Here is a 19,634-nt window from a genome sequence, read left to right as displayed (position 1 = left end):
AAATCTACGTTGAATGAAGTGCGAGGGTAACTGAATCATAGTCGGCTTTCAGTTCAGTTCAGTTCAGTCCTCAGTCGTGTCCACCTCTTTGTGACCCCATGGACTGCAGCACGCCAGGCCTCCCTGTCCATCGCTAATTCCCAGAGTTTACTCAAACTCATGTCCATTTAGTCAGTGATGCCATCTAACCATCTCATCCTCTGTCGTCCCCTTCTCCTCCTGCCCTCAATCTTTCCCAGCATCAGGTCTTTTCAAATGAGCCAGTTCTTTGCATCAGGTGGCCAAAGTATTGGAGTTTCAGCTTCAGCATCAGTCCTTCCAATGAACACCCAGGACTGGTCTCCTTTAGGATGGACTGGTTAGATCTCCTTGCAGTCCAAGGGACTCTCAAGAGTCTTCTCCAGCACCACAGTTTAAAAGCATCAATTCTTCGGCACTCAGCTTTCTTCACAGTCCAACTCTCACATCGATACATGACCACTAGAAAAACCATAGCCTTGACTAGACGGACCTTTGTTGGCAAAGTAATATCTCTGCTTTTTAATATGCTGTCCAGGTTGGTCATAACTTTCCTTCCAAGGAGTAAGCGTCTTTTAATTTCATGGCTGCAATCACCATCTGCAGTGATTTTGGAGCCCCCCAAAATAAAGTCTGACACTGTTTCCTCATCTATTTGCCATGAAGAGATGGGACCAGATGCCATGATCTTAGTTTTCTGAACGTTGAGCTTTAAGCCAACTTTTTCACTCTCCTCTTTCACTTTCATCAAGAGGCTTTTTAGTTCCTCTTCACTTTCTGCCATAAGGGTGGTGTCATCTGCTAACTCCTCTTTGAAAGTGAAAGAAAGTGAAAGTGAAGTCGCTCAGTCGTGTCCGACTCTTTGCCACCTCATGGACTGTAGCCCACCAGGCTCCTCCGTCCATGGGATTCTCCAGGCAAGAATATTGGAGTGGGTTGCTATTTCCTTCTCCAGGGGATCTTGGCTCCTCACAGGGTCTTGTACTTGTATCTTCCAGCTAGATTATAAGTTCCCTGAGGGTGGAGACAGGGTCTTCCTTCAGCATCCCAGTCACTTCGGTGCTGAGTAAAAACAGACAGCAGCACAGTGGATCCAGAGCCAACATCCAGACCTCGTGTCTCCCAGTCTGCAGCCTTCACTGGTCGACAGCATCACACCGGGACCTTTCTAATTTAGCCACTGAAGTTATTGTGTTCGTGGAAGAGAGAGTCCACGTAATTACAGTCTTCTGTACTTGGAAAGCATTTTACACAGGGAAGATGGCAAGCTGGGGGTGTTGGACAGATTTAGGACGCAGGAAAAGGAAAGTGTAGGTTTTCCAGACATGGCTGCTGGGGACTGGCCCATTTCCAACCTCCTCTCTCACCACCTCCTGGGGGATTGCGCTGGGTGAGTTTGTGTTGAGAGGTTTCATTGTATGTTAAGTCCACAAGTGGGCTGCCTGGATCCTCGTGCCCACCTCGTAAGTGAGGGTCTCCTGTCGACCCTGTCACTGCAACCGCACCTTCAACACACACAGGTGGACACAGGCTTGGCCAGTTTCCTGATTGATCCTATCAGAACTTAAGAGCGTTTCCTCTCCAAGTTCAGTGATAGAACTGGGCCCCACATACTTAATGAAAGTATTGTTAATAGTTCACATGTAACAAATGTTTCCTTAACAGTTAAGTGAATGAATAAGAGAAATGGAAATGCTGGGGTTTATCAGCCGGAGGAATGGGACTTAGCTTGCAGATAAGAGAGTTAAATTAGTTATCATTTAAGAATTTCCTGACTAAACTTTGGAATGATCTATGAACGGAAGTGGTGGGGTTTCTTTCTCAGGAGACTTTTACCAGGTCTGGGTTATTTACTTACGGCCCTGCCTACAACCGTAACTAAATGATGACCTAATATTTCTGAGAAGGGCATGGAAACTCACTCCGGTATTCTTGTCTGGAGAATTCCACGGACAAGGGAGCCTGGTGGGCTACAGTCTATGGGGTTGCAAAGAGTCAGTCATGACTGAGAGGGACATAATATTTCCAAAAACTCCTTAAGAGGCCTGTGATTTTTATGACTCTATACCCAACATAACCACAGGTAGGTCTGTGTTTAAAAATCCATTAAAAAAAAAAAAAAAACTTGCAGTATAGAGGAGTGGCAAAGTGCAGATACTCCATGGTGAAATTGTGTGTATTTAAATCCTGCGCCCCCTCCTCTCCCCGGCCTCCTATTAGCTTTGGGACCTTGGGAAAATGACTTCATCTGTGCCTCAGTTTCTTCATCTGTAAAATGGGGGTTAGCTTTACAGGACTATTGTGAGGATTAAATGACAAACCGAGAAAAGCATGTACAACCACCCTTGCCCCATTTTAAGTGTCCAATAAGCATTAGCTCTTGCTGGTTTAAATAAGAACTTTCCTTAATGCATTCTTGTCTGTGAATTCAGATTATTATTATAATTAAAACATTTTTAATTTGCCTGCATTGGGTCTTAGTTGCAGCCGCATGTGGGACCTTCATTTCAGCTGGCAGCTCAGTAGTTTCGGAGTGAGGGCTCAGTTGTCCTGAGGCACATGGGATCTTACTTCCCTCACCAGGGATTGAACTAGCATCCCCTGCATTGGAAGCGTGGATTCTAAACCACTGGACCACCAGAGATGTCCTGGATTCAGATTATTAATATGACGGAAAGTGAGAGAAGGATGAGCTCTAAGGTCTATGGTTTTGAATTGTAACTAGATGAAGGCTTAACAGAGGAAGTGATAAGGGATTCCAAACTGATACCTCCATAAATGTTTACAATACAGTTTTCATGAAGCATGACTGAATGTTTTCCACATACCAGGCCCTGTGCCTTTCCTATTTTATAGTCTTCAGCTTAGCCCTTTGAGTTCAACTCTGTTTTAGAGAAGGATGTTGAAGCTTGGAGAAGTTAAAGGAGTGTCCAAATCACAAAGCTTTTAAGTTGCCAAGGCCAGATTCAAATGAAGTGAAAGTGTTAGTCACTCAGTCGTGTCTGATTCTTGGCGACCCCATGGACTATAGCCCTCCAGTCTCCTCTGTCCATGGAATTCTCTTGGCAAGAATACTGGAGTCGGTTGCCATTCCCTTCAGTTGCCATCCAGGAGATCTTCCTGATCCAGGGATCCAACCTGGGTCTACTTCATTGCAGGTGGATTCTTTACCTTCAGAGCCACCAGTGAAGCCCATAAATTCAAACGACCCCAAGTCTATTTCTTCATTAGAGCAGATGAATTAGAAAATAATGATGCAACTTAAAACACATACATACACACTTACCACGTTTATTTCAGATGTAACTTTGCAGGAATGTAGATCAGTGGTCAGATATTGTGGAACTTTAAGTTGGGCTGGTTCATTTTGGAAGTTGAAGCAGGATTTTGAAAAAACATGCTCACCTCAACTATCCACGTCCCCCAATCTCTGGATAGCTGTTTAGTCCTCCAACAAGTTAATTGTTGATGAAGGTGCCACTCCAACAAGGGAAGAGACGCCTTCTTTCCATATTAGAGCCCTTTTCGTCAATAACTGCGTTAGCCCTGGAGCGACCAGGCAGCTCTGAAAATCTTTGGCTTCAGTTCATCTATATCACAAGAGTGGAACTTGCTGGAAAAAGTGTTTTTTTTTTTTAATTTTGATTTTTCTTCTTTAGCTAATGCTCTAAACAGAGAATAGAGGTCATCTTTTAGGACATTTGATCCCAGTAAGATTTTGGTTGGGGAAAAGGAGTGAAGAACTGCAACCTCAGTTATTACGAGGGCTACTCAGAACTTTTCCAGCTGGCAAACCTAGGGCTGGTGTCTTGGGACAACAAAAGGATATTTGCTTGGGGCTAATGACATTTCTTCAAGGGAGTTCTGTAAAAGGATCAAAGAGAAATCACGAAAACAAAATTGAGTTGGAAGTCCCCTAGAGATCATTTTGTGACTGTGTTTTTACAGCGTTATTGAGGTATAATTGACATACAATAAAATGCACATAAAACATGTAGTTTGATGTTCTGACATCCATACATACTTGCAAAACCATGACGACAGTTAAGATAATGAACGCATGCATCACACCCTCAGTTTCCTCATGCCCTGTGCAATCTTTCTCTCCCAGCCCTCTCCATGACCCCTGATTCCCAAGCCAACTCATCTCCTTGTTATTCTAGCTTAGTTTGTAGAATTATGTATGTATGGAATCGTGCTGTATGTACTCCTTTTGGAGGGAGGGGGATGTCTAGCTTTTTTTTTTAAACCCAGAATAATTACTTGGAGAGTCATCTAGGTTGTTAACTAGATCAAGAGGTCATTCCCTTTTCATTGCTGTATAATATTCCACAGCACAGTTGTACAGCAGTTTGTTTTAGCCACTCAGCTGTTGATGGACATATATACTGTTGCCTGTGATTTTAATCCAGCCTTTTAATTTCACTCCTGGAAAAACAAAGGGCAAAGGGGAGGATGTCTTCAGAGAGGCGGCTTGATCAATGTCCACAGTGCTTTGGGAGTGATGGAATGCTGAGAAAGGAGTCAGCCACCTGGGAAACTATGCCGGAGGCCTGATGGCCTGAAGTGTGGCTTCGCTTGGTTTGCCTGGGGTGTGCCTTCATTTGAATCTTTGAATCCATAATAATATTAGGAATTTTTAAAAAGACTGTATAGCATTTGTTCTGCATATATTTATCCATGTGTTCAGTCACTAAGTTGTGTCTGACTCTTTTGAGACCCACGGACTGTAGCCGACCAGGCTTCTCTGTCCATGGGATTTCCCAGGCAAGAATACTGGAGTGGGGTGCCATTTCCTTCTCTAGAGGATCTTCCCCACCCAGGAATCGAACCTGTGTCTCTTGCATTGGCATGCGGATTCTTTACCACTGAGCCACCAGGGAAGCCCACAGAACTACTGGTGTATATGCTTGGAATGTAGATCTCAGCTCATCTTACTGAAATGAATTCCAAAGAGGGAGATCACTTGTTCTTCAGAAGATGAGACATGGGGAGAGGCTGGGCTGTAAATCTTGGAGGGGAGGACTTTAATGCCACTTAGAAGTCAGGCCTGAAACACCCATGATGTTTGTCAGTTCACATTTTAGTGTTCTTGAGTAAGTGCGCAGGGTGTGGGGGATGAAATATGGCAGGTATTTGATTTAAAAAGCCTGCCCAGTTTTAATGTCCTGATAAAATGTATTAAATCTTTTAAGGTTTTAATGAATCTAGTATGTGTTTCATAAATCAGGAACTCTGCTAAGCCGTCTCCTGGTTTAATAAGAGTAAACTCGGAAATTGCTCTGAGCAGAAGCAAAATACATTTATATCACATTGAAAAGTAATAGATTTTTAAGCTGAGGGGGTCTTTCTGGGCCTTTTAAGCTGTTTGCTTATTACATTGCTCCAACTCCTTCAAATATTAAACCCCAGGCAAACACGTGCTTAACCGTATCAAGATGTGAACCAGCACAAAGGTAAAGATTATTTGAAGGAGAGCAGAAAACAAAGCCAGTATTTCCTGATCTGGGGACCTCAGACCAAGCTGCTTTCTGCACCGAAACAGGCTTTGTGTATCTAGGCTTATGGTGGTTGGCTAAAAATCATTAGTAACTGTTATTAAACTTCCTAAGTTCTCTAACTCCTCCATCCTCACCCCAACACATTTGCTGGACTCACCCAGCACATTTGTTGGACTCAAGTGCTAAGTATGTAACACCCTTCTTGGGTTTTACAGCTGTCCAGGGAATGGCTTGTGAAGGTCGCTGGTCAGACTGTCTGTATAGCAGGCGTATAGAAGCCTCTTCTTGTCTTCAACCTAAGGGCCGTGTGGTGCTGCACTTAGTTGCTCAGTCCCGTCCGACCGTTTGCGACCCTGTGGACTGCAGCCTGCCAGGCTCCTCTGTCCGTGGGATTCTCCAGGCAAGAATACTGGAGTGGGTTGCCATGCCCTCCTCCAGGGGATCTCCCCGGCTCAGTAAAGGTTTGCTTTTGTTCCTTTCCCTTCCTTTCTTTCTTGAGTTCCCCCAGCACCCAGGGCTCCAGCTCCAGCAGGGGTGGGGAGAGGGCTCCTGGGGTGGAGTGGGGTGGGTGTAACAGCTGGGTCTCTCTGATCAGGCTGGGATGGGAACCCCCTGGTACCCATTTTGTGGCTGGGGCAGATTCTGGGTGAGATGGTGGTTCCAGGACACTTGCGGGGGGTAGGTGGTGGGGAGGTGGTGTTGGAAGAATGAAGTGGGGGTGGTGGGGCTGGAACATTCCAGAGCACAAAAGCTGGCAGGGCTTGTGAGCTCTGCAGGGGAGGGAGCCGGGCCCCATAAAGCTCAGTGTGGAGAAGCCTGTCCAACCTCATTAGCTGTCACGGGCAACAATACTGATCTGGCAATAAAGGCGATTCCAAACCTGTTGGTCATTAATCACCCGCCTGACAGTTGCGAATGGAAGTGGAAAAACCTCATCCCGCCCCCCCTCCATCCTCCTCCCACCCTGGCCCAGCTCTGGGGTTTCAGGTTACCTCTTGGTATATATGGGGTTCGCTGCTGGGGGCTGGTCCATCCCCCTCCACTTTTCCAGGGGCCGGGTTCCGCGTGGACAGGCCACAGGTCGGCCAGAGCAGATTCCTGCCCGGGGACCAGGAAGCGAGGAGGTGTAGGGAGGCGCCCCCCACCCCTCCCAGGTCGGCCCCCTGGGATCCAGGCTGGAACTTGGCCAGCAGGAGCGTGGGGTTGGGGAAAGCTTGTCATCAGCGCTCCAGCCTCGTCTTTCCACACCCCCTCGCTCTCCCTGGCACCCCCCCCCCCCCTTTCTCTCCCTCCTGCAGCCACCAGGTGCCAACATTATTTCCCCTTCTTTTCCTTTTCTAGTCTTCCCACCCCTTACCCTCCGATCCACCCCTCCCCCCGCCCCAGGCAGATCTCCGCTCGGGAAAAGCTTTCATCTCAATCCTTTACGCCCTGCTCTAAATGTTAGCCCCGTGTCCTTTCCCAGAGTCACATGTATGGTCAAGCCTCGTCCTGAACCGTGGCATTTGGCGACAGGCGACTTGGTTGACAGTGATGGTTTGTGCGTGGGAGGACCGGGCGGGTCTGTCCCGGCGCCCCCTGAAGGCAGCTTGCGGGAATTGCAGCTGAGTCGCCTGGTCGGCGGAGTGGACCGGGAGTGACCAGTTGGGTGGGATAGGTGACGGGCCAGGCCAGGTGAGGACTCGCCAGCTCTGCAAAGTTCCTGGCCTGCTCCTCAATACGCTTGAGCCACGTGACATTTTAGAGCCAGGCGGTGCAACTTTGACTCCATTTCAAAGGACCTAGAGGAAGAGGAGGGCTTCCCTGGTAGCTCAGTGGTAATGAATTCCCCCTGCCAAGCAGGAGACGCAGGTTCGATCCCTTGGTGGGGAAGATCCTCTGGAGCAGGAAATGGCCACCCACGCTGATATTCTTGCTTGGGAAGTCCCATGGGCAGAGGAGCCTGGTGGGCTGTAGTCCAGGGGGTGGCAAAGAGTCCCTGCCCCGCCCCCGCCCCCCAGTGACTTGGCAATGGAACAACAACAGGAGAAGGGTGTGAAGAATTAGCTAGGACTTTCTGAAATGATAGCTTGACTTTTTGAATACTTCTTTTGGCTGTTAGGATGGGCAGGCACGAGAGAGAGGAAACTGAATGCTAAAACCCAGGATGGGGAGAAATTATAACATAAAATTGCAAGTGATCTGAATTGATCCTCTAGTTTCCTCATACTTTTCAGACTCCCATGGGCAAAGATTGACCTGGCCTGGCCCACAGTTAGCTGGTACCGTCTGTGCTGCCCACAGCAGAGAATAGCAGCGTCTGTCCCCAGCTGATCCATCCAGACTACTGTGACAGAGATGAATTCCCATGGCCTACTACCAAATGGAACAAAGTGGAAAAGATCAGTTTTTAAGGTCTGTTTCATAATTTTCTTTACATTCCTCTTTCTTTTATTTCCTTCTTTTTTTTCCCCCTAATAATATGGTTGTTTTTAATTCTACCTAAACTCCATTACTTTGGCCACCTCATGTGAAGAGTTGACTCATTGGAAAAGACTCTGCTGCTGGGAGGGATTGGGGGCAGGAGGAGAAGGGGACGACAGAGGATGAGATGGCTGGATGGCATCACCGACTTGATGGACGTGGGTTTGAGTGAACTCCGGGAGATGGTGATGGACAGGGAGGCCTGGCGTGCTGCGATTCATGGGGTCACAAATAGTCGGACATGACTGAGCGACTGAACTGAACTGAACATATTAGAATCACTGGGGAGCCTTTAAAAAGTAGTGATGCCTAAGCCACATTGCCTGATACTTTTTCCCCCTAAACAAGTGACATTAAACTTTTTTTGCCTGTTTGTTTTTGGCTGCACTGCGTCCTCTTTGTTGCCGCTTGCAGGCTTTCTCTGGTTGTGACAAGTGGGGCTGCTCTTCGCTGTGGTGTGAGGGCTTCTCATTGCGGTGGCTTCTCTTGCTGTAGAGCAGAGGCTCTCAGTGCTGAGACTTCAGTAGCTGTGGCATGTGGGCTCAGTCATTGCTGTGCACACGGGCTTAGTTGCCCCGCGGCATGTGGGTTCTTCCCAGACCAGGGATCAAACCCGTGTCCCCTGCATTGGCAGGTGGATTCTTAACCACTGGACCACCGGGGAAGTCCTCTCTGATATTCTTATTGATAACATTGGTCTGGGATGGGGTGCCCCCATGGAAATACCTTCAGGTGATTAAAATCTCCGGTTGGGCTGAGAACTGTGGGTGTAACAGCTTTACACTCATCATGTCAATTCCCACCGTGAGGTCTTTGCTTTTGAGTTTCCTCTGCCTGGAACACCCTCCTCTTTTCTGTCTGCCTGCTGACCAGCCAGCTGTGCCACTCAAGTCAGCTGCTTCTACTGTGAAGCACAGTCTTATTCGAGAGAGGAAAGCAGCAAAAGATGTGGTCCTAAGCTGGGGAAATAATACACGTCAGTCGCACATAATGTTTCTATGTGAAGATAAATGGTCTAATACCAGAAGTAGGTGCAGTCAGAGCTCAGAGGAGGGAGAAGTCAGGGAGGGCTGGAGCAGCCACAGAAATTTGTGTAGAGGAAGGGGCTGAACTGAGCGCCCGTGGGTGTTGGGGTTTGGGGAAGGAGGCAAGCAGGATAGAGGACTTCAGGCAAAGGGATGACATGAGCGAATGAGTAGAGGCTGAAATGATCTGGGCACGTGCTGGGGACAAGGAGAAGATTTGCTTGACTAGACAGAAAGTTCAGCCCTTCCCCCTCCTTCAGCCTTGCAATCATCCCCACCAGGCTTCCTGGAGCGTCACAGTGGATTCCACTTCATCGGGAGTTGTTTTGTACTGTCTGGTCATTTTCTCTTTCTTCCTTTGCTGTCTTTCAGGCTTTTATTTAAGGGCACTGATCCACGATGGATTTTAGATCGTGTTGGACGCAGCCACGTCCATAGACAGCCCATACTTGTCAAAAGCAGGGATCTACTCCCCCAGTATATCTCTTCCAACTTTGTCGTCTTCAACTGCACACTGTATTTGAAGTTTTTTAAATTCCAAACCCCACCAGAACTAGTTTCGAAGAGCCTCAGACCAGGCCATCTGCATGCATGCTTCTGACGCACTCCTCTAGTTTTGCCGTATCCGTGTCATCACTCCAAGGTCTCACGTCTAGTAAGAGGGAAGACTTGGCAACAAGGGCTGGGATCTTGGCTTTCTTTGACTCGTGCTGTGCAAGGCATTCTTCTCTTAGCCTCCTGGCTTCTTCGCTTTCCCCTTCTTCATCAGACCCAAAGAGATCACTGTCATCACCATCTTTACTATCTGTAGCTCTGCTTTCTGTGGTGTCTTCCGCACTAGTAGGGCCATACTTGCCCAAAGCTTTCTTCACTCCTGGCAGGCTGACCTTTTCCTTTTCGTAAGATTTGATGTGATTGTGACCTACCACCATAGGTCACGGCACAAGGTGACAGATGATGGGCCCGAGACGGCTTCAGATACTGCCGCATTGGCTTGTGATGGTATATGTCTCTTGATGTAGATTTTGTCTGCCGTGTAAGTCATTGAGCACCTGGAGGCCGATGGGGGGTCTCAGGTTTCCATAACCCAAGGCGTGGGCTGACGGGGGCCTGGGAAGCAGCAGAGGAAGAGAGGAGCTCAGTGCCAAGTGCTAAGAAGAAAAAGGACGTTTTGTCAGTTTCATGTGTGTGTCTCTAGCCCCCTCCAACAGATCTGTGAGCAACAGGAAACTGGACCATATTTAAGTTGGGACTTCAGTTCAGTTCAACATATTACATATTAAGTGCCAGTTCTAGGCTTTTGGGATTCAACTAATCCCAAACAGAAGATCTACCTCTTTTGAGCTGAGATTCTGGGCAGGGGTGATACAGATAACAATAAACACTATAAATAATATATATAGGTAAATTACATAGTCTCGTGAAAAGTATAAGTACCAGGGAAAAAAGGAAAAGAACAGGGTAAGAGGAATCAGGAGCGAGCAGGTGAGTGTGTGCATGTGTGTGTTTGTGTGTCAAGTTATTAAATGGAAGGTGTTAAGTGCAAGGTCTGACAAAGCCTCATTGAGAAGGTGACTACCCACCAAAGACTTGAAGGAAATGAGGGGTGTGTCCAAGTGGATCTCAGGGAGAAAAAGAGCCCTAGACAGCAAAAAGATTTCTGTGTTGCAGCAGGCCTGGCCTCTTGAGGAGAAGCACAGAGGCCATATGGATGAGGCCCAGCGTTGGAGGAGGCAGTGATGGGAGAGGAGGCCAGAGAGACAATAGAGATCTGGACCATGTTGGGTCTCAGAAGCCACCCTGTGGGCTTTGGCCCTTGTGGGTTTCAGGCAGATGAGTGACATGATCTGAGTGGTGTTTTTAAAAGCCGTCTTGGGCTGCTGGATTGAAATAGACAATGGGGGTTGGGGATAGAGCGTCGGCAAAGGTATAAGCCAGGAAGTCCATCATGAGATCAGTGTTTCCAGGCATGGCTGAGCCCACGCAAGTGAGTGAAAGAGGACCTTCGAAGCATTCACATGGGAAGGCCGTGCATTATTGTATGTGTGAAGAAGAGCATCATTAGAAGATGCCCACTATTTCGACTGGGCTTCCAGGGTAGCTCAAACGGTAAAGAATCCGCCTGCAGTGCAGGAGACCTGGGTTCGATCCCTGGGTTGGGAAAATCCCCTGGAGAAGGGCATGGCAACCCACTCCAGTATTCTTGCCTGGAGAATCCTATGGACAGAAGAGCCTGGTGGGCTCCAATCCACGGGGCATAAAGAGTTGGACACAGCTGAGAGACTCTCACAACAACATTATTTATATTCTTGACCAAACTGAATAAGCCTGACCATCCAGCTTGGCTTCAAGAGACAGTTCTCTCCCTTGGAATTGCCTGGCAGTCCAGTGTTAAGACTGAGCTTCCCCTGCAGGGCGCACAGGTTCGATTCCTGGTTGGGGAACTAAGATCCCACATGCTGCACAGCGCAGTGCCTCTATCCACAAAATAGACATTTGTCTCCCCTAATCAACACACACAACTTTGTTATTGCCTGTAAGGTATGTGATGCGCTTTAAAGATGATTTTAAAAGAGGTTCATGGCATTTCAAGCAAGGTAAGAGAATAGAATAAAATGTATGTCATTCCAAAGTATCCATTTTGAGTGGGACAGTATTTTGATGTCTAAGCCCTGTTAAAACTGTTTAAAAAAAATTCTGTTATAGTATTTCTTCCTCTGTACTCCCCCCTTTTACTGAGCAGGGGCTTGGCACTCAGCGCGCAGTACACTCAGTGAGCACTTGGGGAATGGAATTAAGCCTTGGGCATGCTGGTATGTGCTCATTTGCAAGGCAGTATTAAAAATTCCATTTGAATTTCCAAATCCAGCTAGTTTCAACGGGGCAACGTCTTTTTTTTTCCCCCTTAAAGAGAAGTGAGACCTGCATATTTAAAAGAAGTTCTTTACCTCCACCCCGCCTTCCCTGCCCTCCCCTCCCACCCACCAACGAGAAGCCAAGGTGACCACTTTCTGTTCAGTTTCTTACAAGTCCATTTAAATGAACATGCAGCCAGGGGGGTAATCAGTCTGTCACCCAGTCAGCAACATTGTTGAGTGGTTTCTCTGAGTATTAGTCACCAAGAAAGGATACCAAAGAAATAGAAACGGTCAACTTTGTCCTTGTGTTGCTCCCAATCTGCCAAGGAAACCAGGAACCATGCATGCAATAAGGACATTTACAAAGACACGCTGGTGGGCGATTCCAGGAAGGAGACTCCTTATTGCCAAATGTGCGTGTATCATTGTAAATCCCTCAATAACACGGTGTTCGTTATCCCCGTAATGATCCTCTGAAACAAGATCACGGTGTCCCAGCTGGAAAGAACCCTGCTAAGAACCCATCTCATCCAGACCTCTCCCTCTGGGAGCGGGAAACCCGAGGCCCAGGGATGTGGAATGAGTCACCCTTGGTCACCCAGGCAGCAGGAGGGGCTGGAACCAGGTCTCTGGACTCTCAGTCTTTCCTAAAGTTCAGAGTGAGAGGAAGCTTGATGAAGCTGGGAGAAAAGCTTGATTTGGCAGAAGGAGAAAGAACAGGCAGCTAGGGAGAAAAGTGCATAACGGTTTGTCATTTCACAGAGGAGGGGTCCAGGCGGGGAAGATGTACTGGTTCATCTGAGGGATGTGGAAGGGGAAGGGGTTCACAGCAGGGGGACCCCTCGGTCCAGAGTCACAAGAACATTAGCTTTTGACTATTATTTGCTGAGGCTGACCCTTCCACAGCTGAGGAGGCGGTTGGAGAGGTTAGGAGTGCCAGACCGAACGAAGGCCAGCCAGGCGGTAATGACACGGCGCAGGCCTCAGTGACACATGGGATTTTTCAGCTGGGGTGTTTCGGTCCCAACCACTGAGCTGGAACAAAGACCCCAGACCAGGGACACCCAAGGGAGAGATTCACCTACTCCTGTGACCCACACACTTCAGCTCACAGCGGGGATCAGATGGGGGTGAGCCTTGCAAAGCCATCCAGCTGGGACCTTCCCATTGTAGCATAGCCTGAAAACCGAGTCTGTCTGGCTGTCCATTTCAGGTCCCTGCTTCAAATGGAAAAAAAGCAGCAGGACTTATGCTGGTGATTCTCTGCAGTGTTCTGGCCGTGGTTCACTGGGCCGCGGCGGGTGAGACGAGGGTAAGGTGGGAATCTGGGTTTTTTACGATGAGTAGCCCTGTGAACAGCCCTGCCAGGGGAGTTGTTGCTGCTGCCCTGAAAATAGTTTAATCAATACTGTCTTTCTAGATTCCATATGTATACATTAATATACAATTAATGTATTAATTAATACTTATTAGTTAATAATGTTTAATTAATATACAAAAAAATCTTTATTATCCTCTTTCCGACTTACTTCACTCTAATACGCTCTAGGTTCATCCACCTCATTAGAACTGACCCAAATGCATTCCTTTTTATGGCTGAGTAATATTCCATTGCATACACGTACCACAGCTTCTGTATCCATTCTTCGGTCATGATGGACATCTAGGCTGCTTCTGTGTCCTTGTTATTGTAAACAGTGCTGCAAGGAACACTGGGAAACATGTGTCTTCTGCAATCCCACTACTAGGCACATACTCTATGTTTGGGTTTTCTGGCCCCGAGGCACATGGGATCGTAGCTTCCCGACCAGGAATCGAACCTGCAGTCCCTGAGTGGAAGGTGAAATCTTAACCACTGGACCACCAGGGCAGTCCCAGGGCCCACATTCTGAGGAGCAAGCCTTTCAAAGGGAATCCATGTGAGTCCAACTTTCTAAAACCCTCGCCTGGAGAACGGCTTTCCCAGCTCTTTCTACCTGAGGGCTGCCATCTTTCAGAGTACGAGTACTTTGCATATTCTCCGCCTTTTCTAGACATTTCCAGCCCTTCCTCTGAACCGACCTCTCCTCTGAAGGCTGGTGGCCCTGAGCATCTGCGCTGCTCCTTTGGCTTCAGCATCCGTGGTCCACAGTTGTCCTATACTTGTTATTTCCCCAACTCGACTGCAGCTACCTGGGTCTCCCCCTCCTTTCCTCTGTCTCGGTGGAGCCAGGATTCCATGAGTAACGAAGCCCTGACTTGATCTGCCCTCTTGGAGCCTGGAACTTCTCTCCTGTGCCCTTTGTCACCTTGCTCAGTGGCCCCAAGAATCCTTGGTGGGCGCCATCTCTCTGTCCCTGTTGCCCAGGACTCTGTTTCTAGAACAATTGGATGGAGTGTGTTCCTCTCCTAAGAGAGGGCTGAGTTCCGGAATGGGGGTAAGAGCTCCCTCTTGGCAGAGCTGGGCCGGCCCAGCCAGGCGGCCAAGGGACCATTGATCTGAGTCCAGTGAAAAAGTGGCTTCTCGGGAGCCCTGGATCCAGGCCCACTTCCAGACAGCTTCTTCTTTCAACGCGTTTTCCTGTGTTTTAACTGCACAAACACGCCCGTTCCCAGCTGTCCCTGAGAGACGGTGATGGTGGTGGCGGTGACCACAGCAGGGGTCAGGAGGGGCCGGTGGGGAAGTCGGGCTGGGGGCGCCTTGCTGTATTCGAGACCTTTCCGTGGTCAGGGCTGAGGTGATGTTGTGGGTCTGCAGATACAGTCGTTTGGACTCTGACTCCTGCGACAACTTGGTGACGCCTAGGAAAACATACGTGAGTGTAGGGCGAATTCACAATAGACGTCTCACCTCTTTCTTCTGCCTTTTATACCTCCCTCTCATTTTCATACACACGCACACACACATACACACACACACTCACTCACAAGCACTTAACCAATTAAGTCCGTCGGGCGCTATTTGCGGATGATGGTGTGGAATTGTGCCTGAGTCGTGTCCGGCATCATTAAATGTCAGCATTAACAATACGGCACTTGGCAATCAAGGCTGCTCTGTGGCTGTTAGTCATTAATCACCATCTGACAGTCCTGAATTGGAAACGAGGAGTCTGTTCACATGTGCTCCGTGGACCCAGTTACCCTCTCAGTAATCAGTCTCGGAAAACTTTTCTTTGACTCTCTGCCTGTGAGGGCCCCTGTCCTGGCGAGGGGGCGGGGGTCCTTAGGCTGAGCCCCTCTCCTCCCCTTCTTCCCCCTCCCCTTCCCCTCCTTGTCCTCCTCCAGCTGCGGAAAGGAGCCCAGGTCCTAAAAAAACAGGGGAGAGAGGAGCATATTGTTTTTGGCCTACCCTTTCCCTCTTAGGCCTGTTTTACGTAGCCTTGTTTTTCTATTTTAGCCCCACGGCCAGGAAAATTCTTTTTCTCCCTGAAGAAATTCTGAAAGACAGCAGGGAGCTCAGTTCTGTTCCAAAAGCTGGTGGGGTCAGTTCGTCAAGTGCGTCCTCAGGTGTGAACCCGTGTCTGGTAGATGGGAGGGGGGGAACCTGACGAATTTGGGGGATCACTTCCAGCCACATGGATCTGAATTTCCACAGGTCTTCTGGGTCCCTTTGCAGAATTGAGACCGAGGACTGTTTCTCCTTGGGGTCTAATCTCAACACCTCTCTACAGCCTTACCCATTCGTTTGTTCCAGAAATATCCACTGAGTGCCTGGGATGAGCCAGGCACGGGCTGGACCCTGGGGTGGGAGCACTGAACACGGACCCGCGTCCCTCCCTTGGGGTGGTGGCTGTGAGTGGGTGAGATGGGGCTCAGAGACAGAGTCTGTGTGGCCCCAGGCTTGCTCTCTGTTGGGGAGTCTCTTCCTCTGCATTCTTGGTGCGTGTGCTGTGAGCCTGCTGGCTCCTCCTCGGACACGAGCATCTGGGAAAATGGTCAGGTTCCAGAGCTTTCCCACCTGACGTCTCATTCCCAGCAGCCCCCCGCTCTCTGCCTACCCAGGTGGGGCTGCTCCCCAACAGGTGAGCACTAATGTCTTCAGACATGTCGCCTTCTCCCTGGACCCCTTTCACAAACACATCTAATGATATCTTTTCAGGATTTTGTTCCTTAACTCCAAGGAATGAGTTGAGTGGGGGCAATTTCAGCCACCGTGGCGAGGTGGTAGAGGAAGCAGGTCAACGACGGCCTTGTCCCCATGTGGGTCTCCTCTGCCTGCCTTGAGGGTTTGCCACTCCAACCAGGATTCCCCAGGGTGACCGCCTTGTCCCCAGGACCACCTCTGTGCTGACGAGAAGGAAAAACTTCAGGTATCAGTGCAGGGTGTGCTTTCTTGCTCTCTTCCCTGGTGGCTCTGTCTGTGGTCCGTCCTCTGAGTTTCACCCCTGGGTCTCCTCTCTCAGCCAACTAAGGACTTCAGTTCATAGATACTTACCAATACCTACACCCTTTCGCTGTTTTCCAATTAAATAGAATTCAGCAAACTTTCACTGACTGTCCACCACATACCTGGAGCTGTCCCAAGCACGCAGGGAACACAAGATGAATAAAAGATCCTTCTTGCCTTTAAGGAATTTATGGGCTGGCAGAGGGCTTTCCAGGTGGTGCTAGTGGTAAAGAACCACCTGCCAATTCAGGAGACCTAAGAGACGCAGGTTGGATCTCTGGGTCAGGAAGATCCGCTGGAGGAGGGCATGGCAACCCACTACAGTATTCTTGCCTGGAGAATCCCATGGACAGAGGAGCCTGGTGGGAGTTGCAAAGAGTTGGACATGACTGAAGTAACTTAGCACGACTTAGCACGTATGGAGGGTGATGAGGGGTCCTCTTATAGAGAAGAACTAGAAAGAGGATAAAATAAGGGGCTCAAGGGGTTCAGAGCGAGGGAAACCGACAAGTGGCTGGGGTCAAAGGACCATTGAAGTCGTGGGGAAGGAAAGAAGGAACATCTGGATGGACTGGTCTGTATGGGTCAGTTTGTGGCGGACTTGGAAGCTGGATTAAAGGTTTGGCCTTAGGTAGATAAGGCCCATGGGTTTCCAGGAGTAAGAAACACACCCTTGCCTATTTCATCAAAAATATATCTTTCAGAACGAGGGACGGCTGAGTTCCCTCTCAAGCTTTACATTCCAGGCCAGAACCATGTAATTATAGGTTGATTTGAGTGATCATCAGCTGAACTTTGGTCTCTATCAGCAGCCGTCCGTGCCACAGCTCTGGGAGCTCTGTCCTGGGGTGTCCCCGTGACTCTGAGAGGTCCTGGCAATGCCAGTTCTACCTCCGTCTCCCTCTGGCTTGCGTGGGTTCGCAGCTCTGCCTCGCTCCTGTGGCTGGTGGCCCTGGGCGCGGGCTGACTGGTCTGGTCTCTTAGTCCCAGCATCCCTTCTTCTCCCAATTCATCCCCTCCTGGTTCTTCCAGGGCCCAGCCTGCATTTTTGTCCTTCCGTGGGGGCACAGCTACAGGGGATAGTGTCTGCACGGCAGGGGAAAACCTGGCTGCTGATAGGGTGTGGACTTCTGAGCCCGAGACACTCTCCCTGCCTCACCTGCCTGACTGCACTCAGCCTTCACGGCTCAGCCGCAAGGTCACGTTCCCAGAGACTCTCCCTGGCCACCTTGTTCTAAACGAGGACTCCTTGTTACCCGCTCTTTGTACGCACCGCGAAACAGTTTGTCGTTGCTGCCACCACAGTTTACAATTGTTTTTTCAGAGGTTTGTTTGTTCGGCTGTAGTGGGTCTTTGTCGCTGCACTCCGGCTTCCTTTAGTTGTGGAGAGCGGGGGCTACTCTCTAGGTGTGGTGCTCAGGCTTCTGCCTGCGGGGGCTTCTCTTGTTGCAGACTCTAGAGTGTGCAGGCTTCGGGAGTCATGGTGCCTGGGCCCTAGAGCCGCTGGCATGTGGAATCCTCCAGGACCAGAGATCGAACCGGTATCCCTTGCATTGCAAGGTGGATTCTTAACCACTGGACCACTAAGGAAGCCCCTCAGTTTGTAATTATATATTGATCTGTTTCGTTTTTCCCCTGCATTAGTCTGTAACCGCCATGAAGGCAGGCGCTGAGTGTCATTTTGCTCACAATTGTACAGCCCTGTGCCAGGTGTGACTTGGGTACTCAGGAGGTGATGTGGACTGAATGCCTTGGGTCCGTCTTGTGGCTGGATGATCTCAGAGCTGGTTGGGCATTTACCCAGTGGCCTGCTGCTGCTGCTGTTAAGTCACTTCATTTGTGTCTGGCTCTCTGTGACCCCATGGACTGTAGCCCACCAGGCTCTTCTGTCCATGGGATTCTCCAGGCAAGAGTACTGGAGTGGGTTGCCATTTCCTTCTCCACACAGTGGCCTAGGGGTCGGGAAACTGTGGGATTTCTCTGTCTTTTTCAGAAGGAAAGAGAGAGCAGAAAATGGGAAGTGAGCAGCCATGAAAATGAATGAAATAGCACCATTTGCAGCGACATGGGTAGACCTGGAGATGATCATACGAAGTGAAGTAAGTCAGAGAAAGACAGGTACCACGTGACATCACGTATGTGGCATCTAAAAAACAACATACAAGTCAACTTATTTACAAAATAGAAATGGACTCGCAGATGTAGAAAACAAACTTATGGTTACTAAGGGGAAGTGGAGGAAGGATAAGTTAGAAATTTGGGATTAACATATACACACCACTACATATAAAATCGGAGAAGGCGATGGCACCCCACTCCAGTACTCTTGCCTGGAAAATCCCATGGACAGCGGAGCCTGGTAGGCTGCAGTCCATGGGGTCGCTAAGAGTCGGACATGACTGAGCGACTTCCCTTTCACTTTTCACTTTCACACATTGGAGAAGGCAATGGCAACCCACTCCAGTATTCTTGCCTGGAGAATCCCAGGGACGGGGGAGCCTGGTGGGCTTCCGTCTATGGGGTCGCACAGAGTCGGACACGACTGGTGACTTAGCAGCAGCAGATATAAAATAGCTAAACAACAAGGTCCTACTGTATAGCACGGGGAACTATATTTAGTATCTTGGAAGGACTGATGCTGAAGCTGAAACTCCAGTACTTTGGCCACCTGATGTGAAGAACTGACTCATTGGGAAAGACCCTGGTGCTGGGAAAGATTGAAGGCAGGAGCAGAAGGGGACGACAGAGGATGAGATGGTTGGATGGCATCACCGTCTCAATTGTCATGAGTTTGGGTAAACTCCAGGAGTTGTGATGGACAGGGAGGCCTGGTGTGCTGCAGTCCATGGGGTTGCAGAGTCGGACACGACTGAGCAACTGAACCGAATTGAATAACCTATAATGAAAAAGAATCTGAAAAGGAGTATGTATATATAACTGAGTCAGTTTGCTCCATACTTGAAACTAACACCACATTGTAAATCAGCTATATTTTAATAAAGAAATGAGGCATGAAGAGGGTAAGCATGACTTGGCATTCTTGGGGACCTTCCCCCCGCTCCCCTCACCCTGCTCATGATCTGGCCCCATGGAGGATGCTTAGCTTCTCCAATAAGAGACACTGGGAGATGGCCCTGGTTTCAGAGACCAACTTCTCCTTAGATGGAGTCCCCAGACCTGGGAGCCTGGCTTGAAAAAGACAGCTATGCAAGTTCCAGAAAGAACCAAACAGCCCGTTCCTGATCCCAACCACCCTCCACCAGCCTGTTCTTAATGGCTTCTGAGCTTGGAAACCCCAAAAAGTTTTGGGGACCATTCTTTTGCCATACTCGTGGACGAGCCACAGTGTGCTGGGGAGATGGGAGAGGAGAAGAGGAGGGAAGAAAACAGCTCAGAGCAGGGC

At 49.1% G+C, this 19,634-nt stretch overlaps 1 long non-coding RNA gene and 1 pseudogene across 1 annotated transcript; one reads left to right on the top strand and one right to left on the bottom strand.

Annotated features, from left to right (window-relative positions):
* Positions 1 to 5,400: 5,400 nt before the first annotated feature.
* LOC147343758 (uncharacterized) lies at positions 5,401 to 19,247 on the top strand. The gene is made up of 4 exons (XR_015156196.1): positions 5,401 to 5,980; positions 7,736 to 7,913; positions 15,944 to 16,154; positions 18,225 to 19,247. It is a non-coding gene; the product is annotated as an uncharacterized LOC147343758 (long non-coding RNA).
* On the bottom strand, positions 9,365 to 13,519 carry LOC147343759 (elongation factor 1-beta pseudogene; annotated as a pseudogene).
* Positions 19,248 to 19,634: the final 387 nt, after the last annotated feature.

This window comes from Bos grunniens, chromosome 27 (genome assembly GCF_055505025.1).
Source record: "Bos grunniens cultivar Pamir isolate PY7600 chromosome 27, Bosgru_T2T1.0, whole genome shotgun sequence".
NCBI lineage: Eukaryota > Metazoa > Chordata > Mammalia > Artiodactyla > Bovidae > Bos > Bos grunniens.
Note: the sequence above shows the minus strand (reverse complement) of the source record. Positions and strands in the feature narration are given on the sequence as shown.